This window comes from Dendrobates tinctorius, unplaced genomic scaffold, assembly GCF_039654945.1.
Source record: "Dendrobates tinctorius isolate UK_male_01 unplaced genomic scaffold, ASM3965494v1 ptg000046l, whole genome shotgun sequence".
NCBI classification, from domain to species: Eukaryota; Metazoa; Chordata; class Amphibia; order Anura; family Dendrobatidae; genus Dendrobates; species Dendrobates tinctorius.
The window spans coordinates 84,826,561-84,851,673 of NW_027361714.1; the positions used below are offsets into that span (position 1 = coordinate 84,826,561).

A 25,113-nucleotide genomic window follows, 5' to 3' on the forward strand; every position below is an offset into this window, starting at 1 on the left:
TGACCAGACAGGCCATTCTAGCATTTGCTAGAATTGCCAGATGGCCAGTCCAGCCCTGGTGGGAGCAATAATAAGAAAATGGAAGACATACAAGACCACTGATAATCTCCCTCGATCTGGGTCTCCACACAAGATCTCACCACGTGGGGTCAAAATGATCACAAGAATGGTGAGCAAAAATCCCACAACCACATGGGAGGACATAGTGAATGACCTGCATAGAGCTGGGACCACCGTAATAAAGGCTACCATCAATAACACACTACGCCGCCAGGGACTAAGATCCTGCAGTGCCAGACCTGTCCCCCTGCTTAAGCCAGTACATGTCCGGGCCCGTCTGAAGTTCGCTAGAGACCATTTGGATTATCCAGAAGACTATTGGGAAAATGTCATATGGTCTGATGAAACTAAAGTAGAACAGTTTGGTAGATACAAAACTCGTCGTCTTTGGAGGAGACAGAATGCCGAGTTGCATCCAAAGAACACCATACATACTGTGAAGCATGGGAGTGGCAACATCATGCTTTGTGGCTGTTTCTCTGCAAAAGGACCAGGACGACTGATCTGTGTACATGAAAGAATGAATGAGGCCATGTATCGTGAAATTTTGAGCGCAAGCCTCCTTCCATTAGCAAGGGCATTGAAGATGAAATGTGGATGGGTCTTTCAGCATGAAAATGATCCCATGCACACCGCCAGGGCAACGAAGGAGTGGCTTCGTAAGAAGCATATGAAGGTCCTGGAGTGGCCTAGCCTGTCTCCAGATCTCAACCCTATATAAAACCTTTGGAGGGATTTGAAAGTCCGTGTTGCCCAGCAACAGGCCCAAAACATCGCTGCTCTAGAGGAGATCTGCATGGAGAAATGGACCACCATACCACCGACAGTGTGTGCCAACCTTGTGTAGACTTATAGAAAACGTTTGACCTCTGTCATTGCCAACAAACGATATATAACAAAATATTGAGATGAACTTTTGTTAATGATCAAATACTTATTTTCCACCATAATTTGCAAAATAAATCTTGCCAAATCAGACAAGGTGATTTTCTGGATTTATTTTCTCATTTTTTTCCCCACTTTCTACTCCTGACTTCCATATCCAGAAACTCTTATATGTGTCAGTATGATGTTTGTAGCAAATTAATCATTATATACAATCATAAGATTGCGGTTTTATGCATCAGGAGATAACATAAAAACATGTGGTCCTTAAAAGGTCTTAAAAGCTAAATACACATGGTCTCGGATAAATACACATGACAAATTACATCATGTGAGTACTTAAAGGGAATTTGTCAGCAGGTTTTGCTACTTCATCTGAGAGCAGCATTATGAAAGAAAAGAGACCATGAACTTAACGATGTACCACTTAGTTCACTGAGTGCAGCAGTTGTGACACAATTAGAGTTCTTAGATGCCACATGTAGAAGAGCTTAGAAAGGCTCTCTATGTACTGTGGTACAGTAAAGGGCGTTTTACTGAATGGGAGATACATTTCTCCCAGCAGGTTAATGTTTGGCAGGGTTTTTCCCTAAAGACAGGACCTGCGATGATGTCATGGTCACGTGATCAACCCATGTGATGTTTACCTCACTTGTAGGAGGGGTTATGGGCTATGTAATGGAGGTTGGTGTTTGGCACATGGTGAGTGTGTCTGGAAGTTACAGGAACTTGGCTGGACTTAGCCTAAACTTGTATACAGGATCCCCGTGCTGCAGGACTATAGCAGCAAGACTCTCAACAACCCTGGGAATGGCACCTGGCAGCCATTTAGTTAAGCCTGTCCTGTGCAAGGGGTGAGTCTGGGACCAGGGGTTCTCCAAGCTGGAGTATATTTATGTTTTTCCTTACTTTCTGTTAATCTGCTGTTTGCAGCGTGACATTAAACCACTGAAATTGGACCTTAAGCCTGTGTGTTGCCTCGTTACTGCAGCCCTGCCATTACCTACCAGAGTGAATCCCTACAATTGGTGGACTGAATGCGGGCAAATGCAGTGAGGCCAGGCTGTTTTTCTTATTTTTGATTTGTACCCCAGCTTATGTCCTGGGTGAAACGAGTGGCACAGACCCAGGCGGGAAACTTTCCAGAAATGGAGTCCACGGTAAAAACGCTCATAGAGGCCATGCGACAGCAGCAGCAGGCTATGCAGCAGCAGGATATGCAGCAGCTGCAGGGGGCCACACAGCAGCAGCAGGCTATGCAGCAGCAACAGGAGGCCATGCGACAGCAGGCTATGCAGCAGCAGCAAGAAACCAGTCAGCTGTTGATACAGCATATCGCGACAGCGCAGACAAAAGGAACTAACCGGGGAATCCATGATGTTCGGAAAGCGGTTCGTACAGCGGTTCCCAAAATGGAGAAGTCGGAAGATGTGGAGGCGTACCTGGAGATGTTAGAAGGAGTCGCTGCGAGAGAGAAGCTACCCCGGGACCAGTGGGCAGAAATCATCGCTCCGTTTCTGGTCCCAGGACCTTTGAAAGCGTATGAGGACCTACCCACGGAGCAAAGGGCGGACTACACGGTCGTCAAGGGTGAGATGCTGGCACGTCCTGGGGTAAATGTGTTAGTTCGGGCCCAGCGGGTACACCAGTGGGGATTTACCCCCTCCAAGCCAGCTCGGTCCCAGTATTATGACCTGATGCACCTGTTACAAAAGTGGTTGCAGCCTGAGGTGTTGTCCCCCACGGCCATGGTGGGCCGCATAATGACTGATAAGTTTTGGAGGGCTTTGCCCCCCTTCCCTCCAGACATGGGTCGGAGAGGCATCCCCTACTAATGTTATGCAGATGATAGACCTTATAGAAAGGTATGGGGCTACGAAAGAGCTACAAGGAGGGACTCCCCGGAAGGTAACAGGAAGGTTCCCTAAGTTTCTACCCCTGGTTCGCAGCCCAGGAAAGCCGCTCAGAACATATCTGGGGAAGTAAGGAGCCCATAATCTGCTGGCGGTGCCAGGAACCAGGTCATATGAGAGCTGATTGCCCCCACCTGGCTGAGCCCATGGACACACACTTTGGGTACCGCCAGTCTCACTATGCCGAACCGATGTGTGTAATGGGCACCCCAAAAGGTCCCAATATGGAACATTTGTGTCGGGTTGAAGTGAAAGGCACCCCGGCTGTGGCCCTATTAGACTCAGGGAGTCTTGTAACCCTGGTACGAGCCAGCTGGATACAAACTAGCGAGTATATGGGTCAGAAAATAGGGGTGTTGTGTATACATGGGGACTTAAAAGACTATCCCACCGCACTAGTGGTGATAAACACGCCAGCGGGAAGGCAGTGCCACGAGGTGGGGGTTGTGACTAATCTGCATTATAAAGTGATAATTGGAAGAGACTTTCCTTTATTTTCTGTGCTTTGGCCATCTGTTGTCCCACCCACGGAGCAACTGCAGGCACCAGAGGCAACCAGGTTACATTCTCCAGAAGTAGGGCATGAACCTGGTGGCCCAGAGGAAGAAGTGCTGGTGGTAGGGGTAACCTTCCCTTCAGTGGAGGAGAAGAATTCTCCCATAGAAGTATTGGCTGGAAAGGTGGAAGACTTCCCGCCGGGACCCGAGTTGTCAGATTTGAGTGTAGCAGGTGATAATTTTGGTACGGCGCAACTCCGAGACCCTACTTTGGCCCAGGCCAGAGAAAATGTACTGTTTGTTAATGGGAAACCCCAACAACCTGGGGCAGCTTTGAGCTGAACCAAGATTTGTTGTACTGAGTGGAGAAAATACGTGGGGAAATGGTGGAACAGTTACTGTTGCCTCAGGCATATCGTAGGCTGGTAATGGACTTGGCGCATGCGCATGTACTTGAGGGGCATTTGGGCCAAGAGAAAACCCTAGACTGAATTCTGCAGCGGTTCTACTGGCTAGGGGTCCATAAAGAAGTTAAACGGTACTGTAATTCCTGTCCAGTGTGCCAGGTAACCAGTCCCCAGCCTCACTTTCGGAATCCCTTGGTGCCTTTACCAATCATAGAGGTACCCTTCGAGAGAGTGGCAATGGATCTGGTCGGGCCTCTCAATAAGTCGGCAAGGGGACACCAACACATCTTGGTAGTTCTAGATTATGCTACCCGATATCCTGAGGCCATTCCTCTGCTCCACACATCAGCTAAGCTTATAGCAAAGGAACACATGGGTATGTTTTCGCGGGTGGGAATTCCACAAGAAATTTTAACAGACCAGGGAACCCCCTTTATGTCAAAAATTATGAAGGAACTCTGCCGTTTGCTAAATGTTAAACAGTTGCGCACATCGGTCTATCATCCCCAAACAGATGGTCTGGTAGAAAGATTCAATAAGACGCTGAAGAACATGTTAAAAAAGGCAGTTTCCAAAGATGGGAAGGACTGGGATCTCTTATTGCCATATTTGTTGTTTGCAGTGCGGGAGGTGCCTTAGGCATCTACGGGGTTCACCTGTTGAACTATTGTACGACAGACATCCACAGGGCTTACTCGATGTCATGCTCGCCATGTCTGTTATGTCCGCCATGGCTGTTTTGCCTCATGACCCCTGGAGCGGTGTGCACGCGCATCTCATGTCTGCTATCCTGCATGTTCCCTAGAGCAGTGTGCACACTCACCTCATGACTGTTGGGCTGCAAGATGCCTGCATTTCTGCTCTGCCTTCTGTGATCATCTCTGCATGTCTGAAACCCCTGATCATGTGACCTTTCCTAGGTTCCAGCATTGTCTGGTTCAGCAATCATCTCTGCATGTCTGGAATCTCTGGTCATGTGACTGCTCTCTGTGATCCTGGAGGAACTGAACTGGAAGTTCTCCCCTGGTTCTGACCCGGAAGTGGAGGTGCTAATGCCCTATATCAGACCGTCCCTCCCTATGCTCAGGGCCTGAGTATTGTGTTGCTTCCCTGCATGGCTGCTTGGTCTGCTGGGTTGCTCCCTCTATTCTGTGCCCTTGCACTTTGCTCTGTCGTGCGTCTCTGCACACGCTCCGTGCTCATACTCCGTCTCTTGTCTCGTGCCTTGTCTAGTGTTTGTCCCTCATGCCATGTTTTGTGTCTGCTCTGCTTTGCCTTGTAGTTCTTCCTTGCTCTGATTCTGCTTCGTGTACCCTGTCCCTGGCGTGTCTCTCTACACGTGCAGGCCTCCGTTTTGTACCCTGTCCCTGGCGCGCCCCTCGGCACGCGCAGGTCTCGCCTTGTACTTTGCCCTTGGCATGCCCTCTGCATGTGCAGGACTCTTCCTCGTACTCTATGCCTTGTCTCTGATATTTCATGCACTCTTGGACCTCTCGTACTAGGCTTTGCCGTGCTGTCTCGCATGCATCTCTGTCCTGTACCTTTGCCTAGCCCTGCCTTGTGGCTCCGTGCCCACTTGCGCGCGCCTGGTCGCCCATTGCCCGCCTGTTGCACCTCAGCCGTGCCGCTCTTGTCGTGCCCGCCTGTGTGCCTCAGCCGTGCCCGCCGTCTAGTGCTATAGTGGTTACCACCTGTGTGTGCCTCAGACGTGCCGCCTCTAGTCGTGCCCGCCTGCCTGTGCCACCGCCGGTACCGCCGGCTGGTGCCCCAGCCGTGCTTTCCGTGCTTCCTTGCACTCACGCTGGTTCTCGCACTGTGCGTTTTCGTGCTACTCTTGCACAAGTCTTTTGCTTTCCTTGCTCTGTTCTGAACCTTGTCTCCCTGGCGTGTCTCTCTAGACGCGCAGGCCACCGTAACTGTCCCTGGCGTGTCTCTTTACACGTGCAGGCCACCGTTACTATACCTCTCCCTGGCGTGTCTCTCTACACGCGCAGGCCTCCATCCCTGTACCTCTCCCTGGCGTGCTCTCTACACGCGCAGGCCACCGTACCTTTACCTGTCCCTGGCGTGTCTCTCTACACGCGCAGGCCACCGTTCCTATACCTCTCCCTGGTGTGTCTCTCTACACGCGCAGGCCTCCATCTCTGGACCTCTCCCTGGCGTGTCTCTCTAGACGCGCAGGCCACCGTACCTGTCCTTGGCGTGTCTCTCTAGACGCGCAGGTCACCGGTCGTATACCTCTCCCTGGCGTGTCTCTCTACACGCGCAGGCCTCCGTCCTGGAACCTGTCTTACCTGCCGACCGCTGCCAGAGGTCCGGACCTAGATGACTGCGGCCTGGTGTCCGAAGCTGACTTCCGCAGCCTGATTCCTGGATCCTGTCGGTCGATGCCAGCACTCCGGATTCCAGTGTCACCGTACCTTAGCTTGGATCCTGGCGTGTCTTCGGGCACGCACTCTGTCTTGAACCCCGGCGAATTCCTTGACATGCATCATGTCTCTAACTTTGACTTGTCTCCTTGCATGGAACCCTGGTCTGATTACCGGATGCCCGGATCCTGCCGATCGACCATCAGAGCCATAGAATCTGATGTCCCGGTTGATCTTCGCTTACTGTCCGGAGTCTGATGTCATCGTGCCCCTGCCTACCATCTTGCACGAACCATGCTTTGGACTTTGGCGTGCCCTTGCACGCACCTTGCTATGTGTTTCCAGTGTGTTTACGTTTGGTACCTGTTTGACCCTGAAGTGTTCCTTAATGAAGTTACTTTGAATTAATGTCTTGTCTCGCCTTGTCTTGTTTCCCTGAGCCGGCCGTCTGGTCCAGCTGCCGTGGTGGCTCACCCCCTTGGTCCTGCCCCTGACACTCCCTGTATAGGGGGTGGCTTCTCACTAGGTTAGCTCGTCCTAGGTGGGTGGGTGCCGCGGCCGAGAGGGTCCACTCATTCAAGAAAAACGACTCAGCGTAAGCTGACGCTCGTCACACTCGATATAACCAAAGAGACCTGGGAGAACCAACCTACCCCCCACAAAAGTGTGATAGAACATGTTGCAAAAATGCAAGAAAGAATGGAGACAGTCCTACCCTTAGTCCGGGAACATATGGAGGCAGAACAACAGTCACAGAGTCGGGTCTATAACCGGGGGGCTCGGGTAAGAACCTTTAGCCCTGGGGATCAGGTGTTGGTACTTGTGCCTACCGTAGATAGCAAATTTCTTGCAAGGTGGCAGGGACCCTATGAGATCATGGAAAAGGTGGGGCCAGTAGACTACAAGGTATATCAGCCAGGACGGCGAAAGCCAGAACAGGTTTACCATGTTAAGTTGCTTAAACCATAGAAAGATAGAGAAAACCTTGGTGGGGATAGTCCGCTGCCTGCGTTACAGATGGAGAAGGCTCCATCAACCTCGGGGCAAGGCAGGAGAAGTCCAACCCGCAGTCAAATTTGCAGACATTTTGTCTCCTAGACAGGTTCAGGAGGTCCGGGAGTTCATTAGCTGAAATACAGATGCTTTTTCGGAGCTCCCCGGACCCACCTCCCTAATACAACATGACATTGTCACGGAGCCACAGGCCAAAGTCCGACTAAAGCCATATCGGGTGCCTGAGGCCCGGCGACAAGCCATCTCGGAGGAGGTAAAACCATACTACAGTTAAGGGTCATAGAAGAGTCCCAAAGTGAGTGGGCGAGCCCAGTAGTCCTAATACCCAAGCCTGATGGGTCTCTAAGATTCTGTATGCAAATTGCCTCTTCAGAGAGAAAGAGGACTTTTACTCTACAGCGCCACCTATTGGTAGTAGCGATCCTACAAGTCACAATCAACCCTTTAACGAGTCTTGTAATATGACTTAGGATAAAAGTCCTAAGTCATATTACAAGACTCGTTAAAGGGTTGATTGTGACTTGTAGGATCGCTACTACCAATAGGTGGCGCTGTAGAGTAAAAGTCCTCTTTCTCTCTGAAGAGACAATTTGCATATAAAATTTCCCAGAGGAGCATTGCACGGCGAATAAGCCTCCTTACCTTGACAAGCCAGAGCTGGTGTGTCACTCTCCACAAGGAGAAACCTTACCCCTTAGACCTAAGATTCTGTAATGATTTTAGAAAACTTAATGACATTTCAAAGTTTGACGCCTACCCTATGCCTCGGGTTGACGAGTTGATAGAGCGATTTGGGCAGGCACGGTATTTTACAACTCTGGACCTTACAAAAGGTTATTGGCAGGTACCCCTAACAGAGGCGGCAAAGGAAAAAATGGCTTTTGTAACACCCGAGGGGCTGTTCCAGTATAAGGTGTTATCCTTTGGGTTGCATGGTGCACCAGCAACGTTCCAGCGATTAATGGATATTGTTCTCCGTCTCATCCCCGCTATGCCTCAGCCTATCTAAACGATATTATTGTGTACAGCACCGACTGGGAAAGTCACTTAGCAAAAGTACAGGCAGTGATAGACTCTCTGCGACAAGCAGGGCTAACTGCCAACCCAAAGAAGTGTTCCATAGGGTTGGAGGAAGCTCGGTACTTGGATTACATCATTGGGAGAGGAGTTCTCAAGCCTCAAATAAACAAAGTGAAGGCAATTCAGAACTCTTCCCGTCCCCTCACAACAAAACAGATAAAAACCTTTTTAGGTTTGGTGGGATATTACAGGCGGTTCATTCCCAACTTTGCAACCCTGTCCGCGCCTTTAACAGACTGCTTAAAAGGGAGGAAATCTGTGATTTTCCACTGGAATGATCAGTTAGAGGAGTCCTTTACAAAGTTAAAAGGGGTACTGTGTGGTACACCAGTCCTGATCACTCCAAATTTCAAAAAAGAGTTAGTTGTGCAGACAGATGCCTCTGAGATAGGGCTCGAGGCCGTGCTATCTCAGGAGTTTAACAGGGAAGAGCATCCCCTTAGTCTCCTAAGCCGGAAGCTTACCCCAGCTGAAACCATGTACAGTATTGTGGAGAGAGAGTGCCTGGCCATCAAGTGGGCACAGGAGTCATTGCGCTACTATTTGCTAGGGAGAACATTTCAGTTCATGACAGATCATTCCCCTCTTACATGGATGAGTCAAGCTAAGGAGAGGAATGCCCGAGTCACCAGGTGGTTCCTGTCCCTGCAAAATGTAACATTTTCAGTAGAACACCGGGCAGGCATACTACAGGGGAATGCAGATGCGCTGTCCAGAGTTCACTGTATGTCATGTGTCCACCCCCTTAGTGTTGAACATAGGAGGGAGGTATATGGTACAGTAAAGGGTGTTTTACTGGATGGGAGATAAATTTCTCCCAGCAGGTTAATGTTATCAGGGTTTTTCCCTATAGACAGTACCTGCGATGATGTCATGGTCTTGTGAACAGCCCATGTGATGCTTACCTCACTTGTAGGAGGGGTTATGGGCTATGTAATGGAGGTTGGTGTTTGGCACATGGTGAGTGTGTCTGGAAGTTACAGTGATTGGTTTTCACCAAACCTGGTGCAGGACATTACGGCCAAACATCTCCACTTTAGTTTCTTCTGTCAAAGGACATTGTTCCAAAAATCTTGTGGTTTGTTCAGATGCAACTTTGCAAACTTTAGCTATTCTGCCATAGTCTTTTTATAAACAGGACATTTTTTCTGGAAACACTTCCAAAACACTTCCAAACAAGCCACACGTGTTCAGTCTTTATCTAAGTATGCTCTCATGAATCTAAACTGCTAACATGCTTGATACCTTTAGAGCAGGGGTGGGGAATCTTTTTTCTGCCATGGGCCATTTGGATATTTATACCATCCGTGGGGCCGTACAAACTCTGCCCACAAAGTATATCCTTACTCTGGCACTGGTGTCAGGATGTAATCTTTCATTGCATGCTCTTCAGTGTTCAGTAGTGAACACTGAGTGTGTATGCTAGCAGAGCAAGAAGAAATTAATGAGCTGGTGGCAATCAAAATACAACTCCCTGCCAAAGCACTGCGGTACCTGAGAATCTGCCCGGGGGCCTGATAAAAGGTCATGGAGGGCCGTAAATGGCCCAGGGGCCTGAGGTTCCCCACCCCTGCTTTAGAGTCTGACCTGTAGCTGTTGAATAAATCATCATACAAAGACCAACATACACCCATATGCACAGTATGATGGTCCCACAGCTCCCCTGTATACAGTATGATCTCCCCACAGATCAGTATGCACAGTATGATGTTCCCACAGCTCTCCTATACACACTATAATGCCCCCTAAGCTGTAAAATGCCCCCTCAGTAGTCCCCACACTGTATGATGAGTCGTACAGTAGCCCCCACATGGTATGATGGTCCCACAGTAGCCACAACACTGTATGATGGCCCCACAGTAGCCCCCCACATTGTATCTTGCTACCTTGCTGTGTTATAGCGCTACATTAGCACCCTTACCATATTATGGTCCCCACAGTAGTCCCCAGTTTGTATGATGGCCCCCATTCTGTAAGATGGCCCTTTAGTAGCTCCCACTCTGTATTAGGGCACCTTTACTACCCACCATGCTGTAAGATGGCCCCCTTAGTAGCCTGCACTTGGTGTTATGGCCCCTTTAGTAGCCCCACACTGTATGAGGGCCCATTTAGTAGGCCCCATGCTGTATCATGGCCCCCTTAGTATACCCCACACGGTATCATGTCCCCTGTACTAGCCCCCACTCTGTATGAGGGCCTCCTTAGCCCCCATGCTGTATCATGGCCCCCATAGTATCACCACTGATGTGTTATGACCCCGTAGTAGCCCCCACTCTGTGAAGGCCTCTTATTAGCCTTGCCTCTGTATGGAAGCCCTTTTAGTAGCCTCCGCGCTTTATAATGGCCCCGTTAGTGGCCCCCCACTCTGTATTAGGGCCCCTTAAGTAGCCCCCACTAGGGATGAGGGCCCCTTTAGTAGCCCCCACTCAGTTTCATGGCCCCCTTAGTGGCCCCCACTCTGCATTAGGGCCCCCTTACTAGGTCCTACTCAGGATTAGGGTCCCCTAAGTAGCCCCCACTATGTATGAGGCCCCCTTAGTAGCCCCCACACATAATGACAAACAATATTAAAATAAAAAAGTAAACATCATATATTCATCTAACCCCAGCGAATCCAGTGGCAGACAGCAGCAGGTCCTGGGAAGATATGTCCTATGCATGTTACTGTGCAATGACAACATAATGTCTCTCTGCCCAGGACCTGCCGTTCTGCAGGCCGCAGGCCTAAAGCAACTTTAAGCCTACAAAACAGGGTACGGTAGAATAAGGAGACCATTTTTCCCTGCTCTACTATAGAGGTTAACTGTGCATGCCGATAAAATTAAGTTTGGCAATCGCCTCCTCTGCCCCCTAATTAGCTACGCTACTGATAAAGGGCATTTGATTAGCAGTACTGTCTACTTACCCTCTTAATCTCTATGCTTTATTTTTTACACACTTCTGAATTTTGGCCTAGTTTTTGTTAGATTGTGACACAGTGTGATTTGTTATGATTTATTGTTCATTTTTCAAGACCAGATTTATTTTATCATATTCTGTTATGAAAAACCATACACATGGACTTAATTTTTTCATGACTATATATTTTAGGTATTCATGTTTTGTTGCCTTAAGCAGTGGTTCAGAGGATGTCACTATCGTAGTTGTATTTGTAAGGAGGTTTATGTGCACAATAAACTAACAGTGCTTAAATTTTACATAAGATATCCATACTCACTAGATAAACCTGGGCAGAAACTGTCGATTTATGTGAAATTAGATGACCATCTAATGAGTATTTAATTGCGTGTGTATTTATTAGCAGATGTCATATTAAAAGGTTGGGGTATGTTAAAGTTCAGCATGCCTCATCCTTTGGAGATAAGCCACCATCAGTGATGTGTGGCAGTAACTTATTATCCCTTTCCCTACTGAGAAACATGCATGCTTATCTGAATGGAGTGTAATTATGCATGGGAGATGGGAATAGTTTTAGTTTGTTATCACACATATTTTTTATTGCAACAGGTGAAGTATTACAGTAGTCCTTTTAAATATCCTTTTAAATATTTTAATTCCTTTTGACTTCATTCATTTCATTAGTTCAAAAAAACACATAAAAAACTACACTAAAGCCTTCATCTTTGATTCCAGTTTTGCAATAGTTTTAATAGCTGTCCCATGGTCACTGCAATGAAAGTGTAGTATTGCAATATATTCATACATACAGCCCTCTGAATAATGATGTCTCTTTGTAGTTGCTCTTCATTCTTGTTAATGTTGTCCAGTCCTGAGTGGGTAGACCATATTCTTTCTTTATTTCACTACATATTTTTTTGTATAGTGCTCATGTATTCCCACTGTACTATTCTTAATAAAGGAGTTATCCAGGACAATTTTATTTTTTTCTTATGGGACTAAGAACTTACAGGTAAGTAATTTTTAACTACCTGCCTACTGGGCCTGGCGCCAATATCTGTCAGCTCAGAGCAGTCATGGACTGCTCCTGAGGTTTCCGGTGATGTTGACAGAGCAGAGTCCTTTCTTCCAGGCTGCCCTATTGAAAGGGTGTGATTGCTGATGTCATGCTGATTGACAGGCATTGCCCTGAGCTGGCTGTCAATCAGCATGATGTCAGCATTCACAACCTGTCGATTAAGCAGCTCGGAAGAAAAAGAGCTGCTCTGTTGCAACTACCTGCCTGTCGGTTCTTAGCCCAATGAGAAAAAATATAATAGTCCCGGATAACCCCTTAAATGCTCACGTAAGTTCCAGCTAAAGTCCCAATAAAATACACTCTCAGGGAGTATCTATAGTAAATCCTACAGTGTAGAGCGTAAAATAAATTTTATAAAGCTCGGCATTAAACCAGTTTTAAACTCAGGACTCCAATGCTGCAAAGCTACATATGTAATTACAGAACTATAGTCCATCATATGGTATACAGTATATCTTGTCTATACAGAACTGTACTCCAAATCTGTCTGTGAGGGTCGGTTTGATGCATATTCCAAATTATAAAGTACAGCACTTTAAATTTTGCAACTATTAGGACTTAAACCTTAAATTGGTATTCCCATCTCCAAGATCCTATTCCAATATGTAGCAGGTGCAATAATAATTGGAGGTATTTGCAAATATGATTAATATTACACCTACTACTTATTGGGAACGGATCTTGGAACAGGGAATACCCCTTTAAGCTTCTATATACACAAACTCAGCATCATTCTGATGTGTATTGTATGTTAGGTTAACAGAAATAGTTGGCAAACAGAGAGGAAGTCTGCTCAGTAAATAGACTAAATGTATGTTTTAGTCAATCAGTGCTGTGTAATGAGTGATGCATGGTAACACTACATTAAGAAGCATGAAGACTTGCACAGCATGGCTACCGCAGCATATTCCTACGAAATTTCATCCCATTTGGTTTGCACTTAGTAGGACTATCATTTGTTTTGCAACAGGACAATGACCTAAAGCACACCGCCAGTCTATGTAAGGGCTATGTGACTAAGTAGGAGAGGGATGGAGTTCTGCGTCAGCTGACATGGCCTCCACAATCACCTGACCTCAACTGATTTGAGATGGTTTGGATTGAATAAGACTGCATCTCACAAAGACATGTGAGTTAGTATCAAAAAGTATGAGTATACAGTGTAGGGGAGAAAAATGAGTGGGCACATAATAGAGGCTAAGTAGAGTGGAGGGTTTAGCATAGGGGGGACAGTGTAAGGGCACAGCCAGGATGGGGGATGTGATGAGAGGTCACAGTATAGAGACTGTATAGAGGACAGTGTGGAGGGCATGTACCATAAGAGGGACAGTGTGTGGTTCATATTTTAAGCATGGAATATAATGAGGGGAAATTATTTATTCAGCGACTCAGCATAGGGCAGATATTTTTATTCATGAGCATTATAATGCACTGCTATTTTTAAGGGTATCATGTTGGTATGCGCTGCACAAGACCGGAGAAGATTTAATGCTGCAGAGACTATCTGTGGCTGTGAAAAGTCATCATAGCGTCTGGACAAGATGAAGTTAAGAAAGAGAATGACTCCAATCAGAGACATCATGTGATGCTAGTCACTTCTCACGGCTAAGCCGTGAGTCAGAGTGGTCGGGAAGTCCAAGGTCAGAAGCCATGAGGGTACGTCATAAACAGAAGGTAGAGACAAAAGCAGAGTCAGGTATCGTTCCAAGGTCAGAATACCGGGAGGATAACGGATCAGAGCTGAAGGGGTTAAATAGGAGGATGGTCAGAATAAAGTCCAAGGTCAGGCAACAGATCAAGCATATAGAACTCAAGGCACAGGAAAGCAAAAATCAAAATCTGACAAGATGAATGTACGTCTCGCAGTGGTCTGGGAGGAACTGCTCAGTTAAATAGGCAAGGCAATTACCCGGGATAGTGAACACCTGAGACTGCCGACAGCTCCCAGTCACAGATTGGCTGGTCGAGATGTCAATAAACACACTGACTGCTCAGCACGCCCCTGAACCAGACTGAATAGTCATGCTGTCAATCAAAGTACTGACAGCTTCAGCACGCCCCTGTATCAGATTGGAAGGCCGAACTGTCAGTAACCTCATCCCAGACACCCTGAGAGGTTTAATCATGACACGTCATCTATAAAGTACCTGGATGTAATTTTTCTTTGTGATATTGACTAGTTCTCATCAGTACTGTGGTTCCTGTATGTCCACAGTCTGGTGAAGACTGATAGCAACAACTCCCAGTATCTCCTTACCATTGTTAAGGATGTACTGGAAGTTGTAGGTTCATGCAATACAAATATATGTCTGAACTGACATTACAATTGATGTACCATGTACTGATGGTGTTTCTGGTGCTGAATTAATGTACTGATGGTGTCCTAGTGATCTATTCATGTACTGATGAATATTCACTTCTCCCCATGCCTGGGACTATAGGAGTGGATAGCAGTGAATATTCATTCTCTTTAATAACGAGCACACATGATTGCCATGCAGCTGCAGGAGCCGGCAGCTGCGACTAACAGTGTGCCCGCTATTAAACAGAATGAAAATTCACTTCTCCCCACTCTCATAGTCTCGGGCATGGGGAGCAGTGACTATTCTGGCATCTGACCTTGGCATGTAAGGGGCACTTGGCAGTGACGTTTTTTTTTATCTGTGCACCATGACGGTGCCCATATTATAACAGGAAGGGGATGAGGGGCCATATACAGCTCTGGCAAAAATTACAAACCTCAAATAATGCAAAACAAAAAAGTTCATAATCATTTAGAAACATCAATACTAATGTTTTAACTCAGGAACAGTTCGGAAATCAATATTTTGTGGAATAACTGTGATTTTTAATCACAGCTTTCATGCATCTTGGCATCCTTGCCACCAGTCTTTCACACTGCTTCTGGCACAAAAATTTAAGCAGTTCTTTCTTTGATGGCTTGTGACTATCCATCATACCCTTGATTACGTTCCAGAGGTTTTAAATGGGGTTCAGATCTGGAGAATGGGCTGCCCATGACAGGGTTTTGATGTGGTGATCTCTTAATTTTTGCCAGAGCTTTATATCAGGATGGGGAGCATGTATACCAGGATGGGGATGGGCAGACAGGGATGGGGCCATGTATATCAGGATGGGGATAAGGGCCATGTATACCAGGATGGGGATGGGGTCCATGAATACCAGGATGGGGATGGGGATCATGTATACCAGGATGGGGATAGTGGCCATGTATACCAGGATGGGGATGGTGGCCATGTATACCAGGATAGGGATGGTGGTCATGTAAACCAGGATGGGGATGGTGGCCATGTATACCATAATGGAGATGGTGGCCATGTATACCAGGATAGGAAAGGGGGCCATGTATACCAGGATGGGAATGGTGCCTATCATGTATGCCAGGTTGGGGATGAATGGGCCATATATATCAGGATGGGGAAGAAGGGGCCATGTATATCAGGATGGGGAAGAAGGGGCCATGTATACCTGGATGGGGATGAGGGGGACATGTATACAAGGATGGAGATGGTGGTCATGTATACCAGGATGGGGATGGTGGCCATGTATACCAGGATAGGGATGGTGGTCATATATACCAGGATGGGGATGGTGGCCATGTATACCAGGATGGGAAAGGGGGCCATGTATACCAGGATGGGGATGGTGGCTATCATGTATACCAGGTTGGGGATGAATGGGCCATGTATATCAGGATGGTGAAAAAGGGGCCATGTATACCAGGATGGGGGTGAGGGGGACATGTATACAAGGATGGGAATGGTGGCCCTGTATACCAGGTTGGGGATGGTGGCCATGTATACCAGGATGAGGATGGTGGCCATGTATACCAGGGTGAGGAGGGTGGCCATGTATACCAGGACTGGGATGGTGGCCATGTTATATCAGAATAGGGATGAGGGGACCATGTGTACCAGAATGGGGATGTATACCTGGATTGGGGGCTATATATACCCAGATGGTGATCATATATACCAGGATAGGGACATGGGGGATATTAGTACAGATTTGAGGGACATTACCCCTATAACAGTGTCAGCAGCAGATACCACCCCCATAACAGTGCGTCATGACTACATTTTTTTGCTTCCATTTTTTTTATTTTCCTCCTCTAAAGCCTTGGTGCGTCTAATGGTCCAGTGCGTCTTACAGTCCAAAAAATACGATAATTTTCCAACCTATTTACTTTACATCTTGCTTTAAAATTTAAAAGAACCATTGTTCTTCTAAACTTTAGTCAGGAAGTGATGTAGATCATGTTGTGTAATGCTAATTTGTGAACAGTCCAATTGTGGACAGGTTGCAGCAATTATTAAACATAATCAATGTCTGACTGATGAACATCTCGAAACTTTTACAAATATTTGCCAGTTTAGCAAAATCTGTTATTAGAAGATACATAGAATTGAAGGATGACAAAATTGTACTATATAGATGTAGCACATTCCACACATATAATATCTCATGTCCAATGCCATCTAATGTAGTATTAACTTATAAATCTAAAAGCCTTGTAATTAGGCTTACCATTAACCAAAGTACAGCAGCCGTGTTAGAGCAGATCTTAAAGCATTCCCTCCTGGGGTTTTGAGCGTGTAGTTGGCACAAATCATGGGCATCCATATGGCTTCACAAATAAATGCTGTCAAAACCCAGTACCATATCCAGCAGCATGGCATTCTGGCTGCCAGGGGGTGGGTACAGCATTAGTTAAGCCAGTGAAACTAGCCTGATATAGTCATAACAATATTCTGGAGACCTCACACGTTGCCTGTGTGGGTAGTGAATTGTACATAAGTTCTCATCATCTGTACAATTGTTATTCCTGTTTGTTCTGAAGAATTCATCAGGCCTCATTTTCTGTGCGCTCCATCAAAAGTACAGCACATTGTTATTTCAAGACTCAAATTAAAAAAAAAGTGTCAAAAATAAAAAGAGCAGCAGGATTTTTATGTGACTTAGTAATGCTCGACATGTGGAAAAATGTACTACTACACAGTAATATTTTATTGCATTATATACAAAATGACAGATATTACCTATTGAAGAACATAAATGGCACAAATGATATATAACAATCAACGCAAAGTTATAGCAGAGTAGTTTGCATTACCAGATCATTGAAAATTGTGGCACAGTAAACAAAACTGATCTTTTTCCATTAAAATGGAAGAAAATAGCAGCAAGTTCTTCACAGTCCTTTTTTCATTAAATTCTTATTTGACTCATAATCTCCTTTTGATCTGTAAAGTTATAAGACCCTCCATCCACCTCCCACTCCTGTTCTGATAGTATCAGCGCATGGCTTTTGACTAGGCAGCATGATGAATTAAATGTATGACAGTTATGACAGGTGAGGAGTGCTTGGTTGGGGCTTACGCAGCAGGGATAAGACAAAGCCCCCATTTAAGAACAAAACCCCCTGCCCGATTGTGATGCCATTAATGACAAACCACAGAATCACTCTTTATTTGCCCTTCTAAATGAGGAGCAAGCTGATACCACAGACAAAGCATTGTTAGTAAGGAAACCGTTTCTAAACCAAGCTGTACATGCGACTAATTTAAAAGGGCTGCCTGCTTGCTCAGCTTTTGACGTAAGTATGTCTCAACATTTTCAGTGCAGGATCCTCCATAAAATGGTGCATTAAAATCCAACCACAACTTTACAGCTGGTCTGAGTGGAATTAAAATATATAACCCTGAAAATCTATCTGCAGGGATCCCACTAAGCCAAAGGGAGAGACCAGACTGGCAAATCCAAAGAATTTTGGAAGTCAATCCATTAGGATTATTAGGATATCTCTTTAATTTTGGAAGCCACAGACTAAAATATAGGAACTCTGGACTCTTAAAACTGCCTTTATTTCATTTTATATCATATGGCTTATAGAGTCAGTTTCTTATATCAAATCCAGTAATAGCCTGCAAGAGCTAGATAAAGTCTGTTCTCATAACAGGCCTTTACTTGTACACTTATGGTAGATTCTTAAGCTATTAGATTATAGAGAATAAATGGAACATTCACAACATTGTAAGATGCGTCTATCTAGAAGACCAACTGCTGACCCATTTACCTTAAGCTTTGTCGCTATACTACGAGAGGCACTGTATGTCCTTACATACATTTCCTGACCACTTCACCTCAAGCTTTGTTCTTCTTTTACATCTTTGCGCTGTCTGTGTAAAAGTGAGATATTAACCGAACCACACACTCTCACAGAAGAACCTACCATTGTATCTCCTAACCAGCTTTGCAGGACACAGTTGTGGTTACCCCAGGATACAATGACAGATGCATCAGAAAATATCAGTCACATTGTAAGCTTCTTTTGTACCCTTCAATGCTTATTTTTTTGCTACTCGTTAAATTTTCTCCTTAAAGTAGGATAAATATGTATTATTTGTATAATGTGTAAGCTGCCCATTGAAGCCTAATAAGATGTAAACTGAAATGTTTATTTTATATACATATATAATTTTTGCATAGGTTGTTTGGTTATTAAAGGATTGATGCTATAGATAAAAACAATTTTTCTACACATTAGATAACAGCCAAATCTGCTAATTTCGATTTGCTGACAGTCTAATATATTTGAGGGTCTCTCAGCTCTTCTCCAACATACTATGTTAGGGGAGACACGGATCTTTTCTTCCACTAGACATGCCACTGCAAGACATGTCTGGCTGCAACTTTCTCTCTTCCCGAAACTCTAAATAGTTGACCAATCATGAATATTTGTGTGTATTGGGGAGTTGGTAGCTGTCTGAGGTGTATGGGTATGTTTTGGGCTTGTTCAGTGATAAGGAGTTCATTAGATTTTACACAACCTTAGACAGTAGGCATAGCACAGTCGGCAGCACTACCTTAACATTTTCTCACAAAAGTCAGGGAAGATAGGCAGGTTTCACTGATTTCGATTTGAAAATGGATCTTTTATAACTGTCAAAACACCATCATTGGCGAAAGCCATGACAATCATGTTAACAAATCCTTAAGTAGGCAAGTGAGTCTCTTTATTTGTAATTTTGCTGCACTTCTTAGATGTAATTTTATTTAATAGGTGACAGATACCTTTTCTAACAGGAGAAACTTTTCTAAAATAGCCCACCCTGTGTTACTATTGTAGTGGAGGAGGCCTTTCGTCCCTAGACTATGTGTTGAGCAGGCCTGGATTGTGTCTTTCCACAGCTCAGCACTCCAAGAGAGCTAGATTTTGAAGAAGAGTCAGATAGGACATACAGGAAAGCGGCTTTCAGTACCTTATCTGAGTGACAGAACACTTAACTTTCACCACCTGGGTCTGGCCTTGGAGAGGAAACAGTTGTGCTTAATTATTGTCTCCTTACTGGTCCCAGACAACTACTGTTTAATCATATGTCCAACTGATATAGACTGGCAAAAAAAAGCTATTTTTAGAGAAGACGGCGATTTTCCTCCTTTCATCTATGAGTAATGTACTTCCTCCTAGTCTTTGCCGTACCACAAGCCAGTCTGCACCAGATGCTGGATATTAGGCAAAATTAGAGACTGGGCATCATACCCCATGTGAGGTGCTTTGATGTTTGAACTTTACTCACTAAAAGCTATTTTTAATTAAAGATATCCTATGTTTTTTTCTGTCTTTCTCGGTTATCTTAACTATAATTTCAGTAAAGTTACACTAATGCTTCCGGACCATAGGAAAAAAGTCACTTATATATTACATTTGTAGGATTGTGACCAACAGTCAGTCAATGCACTTGAGTGTTTACAGACAGGATCAGCTGAGAGACAGACTCATCACTGCAAAAAGCCAATTATGTACTCTTTGTGAACCCCATAGATTAAAATTATTGTGTATATCTTTCAGGTTATTAATTCATTCAGCAGGCTGATAAGTGACTGCCATAATATCCAAAGAGATGAATAGAATCTTACAACTTTTACTAAACTGACAAGATGGAGAAAGATCTTGTTTCTGGTCCATAAAATACAGTCCTTACCATAACTGTTAATATTTAGCCATTTTTTCTTGTTTTAGATTTGAGCCACTCTTTTACGATATCCAGTTCTGTACCTGTGGCAGACAAATTTTTTCTGAATCTCTAAACCTCTTGGCCGCTTATTAGGCTCCTGCAACATTGCAGCACAACGCCCGTCATAACTGTGTTAGGTCTGCAGACTAGACCTCACTCAGTGTCATGACATGGCCTAGTAAGTAGCAGAGGAACCAAGAGTGGCGGACAGAGGATTACCAGCATAGAAGAGAGCACTTCATGGTTGGGTTGCCTTGGAGGCCCAAACTGGACAAATGACCAGAGTAGTTCAAATATTTTTGCTCATCTTTAGTTCACATGTGTATTGTGGCTTCCATTTGGTCTTATTTGGTTTTGTCTTTTGGTTTGATGGAAACAAATATCCCTTAAAAAATCTGCAAAACATCTGACCCAAATGCGAAAATGACTTCATTTAAAGTGCTTGACAAAAAGTATACCAACTATCTCACATCTAAATAATCTAAATGTAAGATTAATGAAATCAAGGCAGTGTTTGACCTCACCTGAAAATGATGGATTTCCCGCTTAAACCAATTGTATAAAAAAATTAGTTGAGGATGTGTAGGAAAGCACAGGAACGTGGGATGCAGTGATGAGCAGGAGGCAGATCAAGAGTTAAAGGGGATTTATTACAGAGGATACTCCACGCAGGAAGGTTTTTGGTAATGAAGGGGGTGAGGGTAGAATGCATAAAACACAGGGGAAACAATTAGGTTAGCTAAGTAACTGGCCAACTTATCAGTCTGAAGTTTACAGGGAGATGCCGGTTGGTGCTTCCATAGTGGCGCCGAAGGAAGCGTGTGAAGTCTCTGGCTTGGTCCTGAAGATAGTCGAGGCACTGTCTCCTGACAAAAGTGGTGTGTCTGGGTTCCCTTGGGTGAGGTCCTGTGGAGACGGCGCAAAGTGCGGATCACGGAGCAGTCTCTATCTCCACCGGAGTTACGCAGAGTTCAGTGTTGGAGGCGGGATGTGAGCCAGCCGGCTCCAGCTGACAACGCTGTTCAAGGGTAGGCCACGCGCCCATGCTGGTTTGCGGAATGGCACGCGTGGTCAATTCTGTCTCAGAGTAAGGTGTAGGCATGCAGTCAATGCCTTCACGGTCATAGGAGGTGTCCGGCAGCGTGCGGCAGTGGGGAACGGTATCCAGGAGTCGACTCACGGAAAGAGAGTTAACTGTCTCCTGCTGCGTAGTCTGTCTTCCCGCCAAGTCTCTCTGGTCCCGTGCACAGCCCCTTTTATCTCAGTTATGCCCCCTTCAGTCCAGTGCAAAGGATGGTCCAGGTCTGAATGCCTTCCCCCTGCAACAATGGTGACAGTCCCTTTGGTTCTGGGACCGGTACAGGAGAGGCACCACTGGCCCAGTCCATCTTCCTACAGATGAATAAAATAGAAGGAAAGTCTATGCACAATAGGCATATGGAGTCCTTTCTTTCCACCAAACTCAATGTAGGTCAAGATGAAGTTGGGGGAGCAGGGTAGATTAGAGGGGGAAGTGGCTATGTAAATTTATTTACTTTGTTAAATATAACTTGTTAATAAACAAAACATTTAAAAACATGTACAATCAAAGTGGACATTTATTAGAACTAAAGGTGATTATATATACAGTCATATGTTAAAGTTTGGGCACCCCTATTAATGTTAACCTTTTTTCTTTATAACAATTTTGGTTTTTGAAACAGCTCTTTCAGTTTCATATATCTAATAACTGATGGACTCCAGTTATATTTCTGGATTCAAATGAGGTTTATTGTACTAACAGAAAATGTGCAATCTGCATTTAAACAAAATTTGACCGGTGCAAATGTATTGGCACCCTTATCATTTTCCTAATTTGAACACTCCTAACTACTTTTTACTGACTTCCTGAAGCACTAAATTGGTTTTGTAACCTCATTGAGCTTTGAACTTCATAGCCAGGTGTATCAAATCATGAGAAAAGGTATTTAAGGTGGCCACTTGCAAGTAGTTCTCCTATTTGATTCTCCTATGAAGAGTGGCATCATGGGCTCCTCAAAACAACCCTCAAATGATCTGAAAACAAAGATTATTCAACATAGCTTTTCAGGGGAAGGATACAAAAAGTTGTCTCAGAGATTTAACCTGTCAGTTTCCACTGTGAGGAACATAGTAAGGAAATGGAAGAACACAGGTTCAGTTCTTGTTAAGCCCAGAAGTGGCAGGCCAAGAAAAATATCAGAAAGGCAGAGAAAAATGGTGAGAACAGTCAAGGACAATCCACAGACCACCTCCAAAGACCTGCAGCATCATCTTGCTGCAGATGGTGTCACTGTGCATCGGACAACAATACAGCGCACTTTGCACAAGGAGAAGCTGTATGGGAGAGTGATGCGAAAGAAGCCGTTTCTGCAAGCACGCCACAAACAGAGTCGCCTGAGGTATGCAAAAGCACATTTGGACAAGCCAGTTACATTTTGGAAGAAGGTCCTGTGGACTGATGAAACAAATATTGAGTTGTTTGGTCATACAAAAAGGCGTTATGCATGGAGGCTAAAAAACACAGCATTCCAAGAAAAACACTTGCTACCCACAGTAAAATTTGGTGGAGGTTCCATCATGCTTTGGGGCTGTGTGGCCAATGCCGGCATCGGGAATCTTGTTAAAGTTGAGGGTCGCATGGATTCAACTCAGTATCAGCAGATTCTTGACAATAATGTGCAAGAATCAGTGACGAAGTTGAAGTTACGCAGGGGATGGATATTTCAGCAAGACAATGATCCAAAACACCGCTCTAAATCTACTCAGGCATTCATGCAGAGGAACAATTACAATGTTCTGGAAAGGCCATCCCAGTCCCCAGACCTGAATATCATTGAACATCTGTGGGATGATTTGAAGCAGGCTGTCCATGCTCGGCGACCATCAAACTTAACTGAACTGGAATTGTTTTGTAAACAGGAATGGTCACAAATACCTTCATCCAGGATCCAGGAACTCATTGATAGCTATAGGAAGCGACTAGAGGCTGTTATTTTTGCAAAAGGAGGATCTGCGAAATACTAATGTCACTTTTATGTTGAGGTGCCCATACTTTTGCACCGGTCAAATTTTGTTTAAATGCAGATTGCACATTTTCTGTTAGTACAATAAACCTCATGTGAATCCAGAAATATAACTGAGTCCATCAGTTATTAGATATATGAAACTGAAATAGCTGTTGCAAAAACCAAAATTCTTATAAAGAAAAAAGGTAAACATTAATAGGGGTGCCCAAACTTTAACATATGACTGTATTTGACAAAACTCATCTAAACTCACCAATTTTGGGAAAAAAAGTAGGACTTGTTCGATACTTTCTTTTACTTTGTGACAGGAGACATTGTCATAGGTGATAGGAACTGGCTTATTTCCATTTTCCCATAGAAATGTCTGAGCAAATCTTACATTTATATGTATGGTGTGTAATTGTGTTTTTTTCTCATAGTCATATGGAACCCATGTGGGAAAAAAAATAAGGCATATTACATAACAGTTTTCATTATGAAGCTAATACTGCTTAGAATGGACAGATACAATCTGTAAGCACATATGGCCTGATTTGTCAAGGTGTTTTCACCAGTTTTGTCCTGAAAAACACTTTGAAATATTGCAACATTTTTTAGGACTTTTTACATTTTGAGCAGAATTTCAGAGGGATGGGGTGTTGCGAAACGAGCAAATTCATCCAAATTTACACCACTTTAACAGCATAAAATACACCAGAAATGTACATTTCTAGTGGAGTTATATAAAAGAATTAGGTGCATATTACTCCAGATGGGCCTTCATTAAGACAATAAGTGCAAAACATCAGTCTTGATGGATCAGGTCCATAGTGCCTACAGCTTTGCAGTCTTTACCATATGCACGAGGCTTAAATGAAACCTGACAAAAATTGTAAATATGCATGTAGGAGGTCAACTAATCTTGCTAATATTCATACTCTGCAACTAGGGAAGATGATCCCTCTGGTCTGGCATACTTGAGTGCAGAAATGCATAGTTCTTCTAATTTGCCATGGTTTCATCAGTACTACTGACATAAATTCTTAAGTGATTGAAAGGACTCGGTCATTCCGTTTAACCATTGAACCTGTGAGCCTGCTAGAGCAAGGGACCAGCAGAAATGATAGTGTTCCCCTGCCAGATCAGATACCTTCAGTTAGAATATGTTTTAACTCATAATTGAGCCATATCCCATTTGTTAAAGAGGGATTTTATATGTAGGTCTGTGCAGAATAAGAAGTTGTAAGACTTTTTCTGTTTGAAATTTAGGATATGAAATAGTTACAGAAAATAAAGCATAGTTTCATACTGCTTAAAACATGCTTTACAAGTGGCTAAGCACGTGCTGCACTTTGCCAGCAAGCCAGAAGCCTAACTCCATAAGGATTAGTTAAGGGCCTGTCACACTAAGCGATATCGCTATAACGTCACTGGTTTTTGTGACGTAGCAGCGATATTGCTAATGATAACGCTATGTCTGATACTTACCTCCGACCGGCTCCCTCGCTGGTTATCGCTGATCGCGCGAGAACGTCCTGGATCATTTCTCATCGGGCGCTTCCTGTGGTGCCGTCGAGCGACGCGTGGACGCGGGCGGGAGGACGTCAGGATCGCCGCGTCTGACAGGTAAGTAGCGACCCCCGTCCCCTGCGATGTCGCTGGTGAGATCTGCCTGTGTGGCAGCTCACTAGCGACCACTTAGGCTGGTTTCACATTCGCGCTTTTTAAGCGCACGCACGGCCGGGGGTAGCTCCGCCCCCGAGCCGGCTCTCTGCCCGGCGTGCCCGCCCCTTCCTTGTAGCGCCGCCTCCTAGCGCACAGCGGCGCCTGCGATCGGCGCACCCTAT

General features: G+C 44.9%; 1 long non-coding RNA gene across 2 annotated transcripts in view; it reads left to right on the top strand.

Annotated features, from left to right (window-relative positions):
- Positions 1–25,113, top strand: part of LOC141089584 (uncharacterized) — a 189,878-nt gene that overhangs the window by 8,827 nt on the left and 155,938 nt on the right. The window lies entirely within an intron of this gene.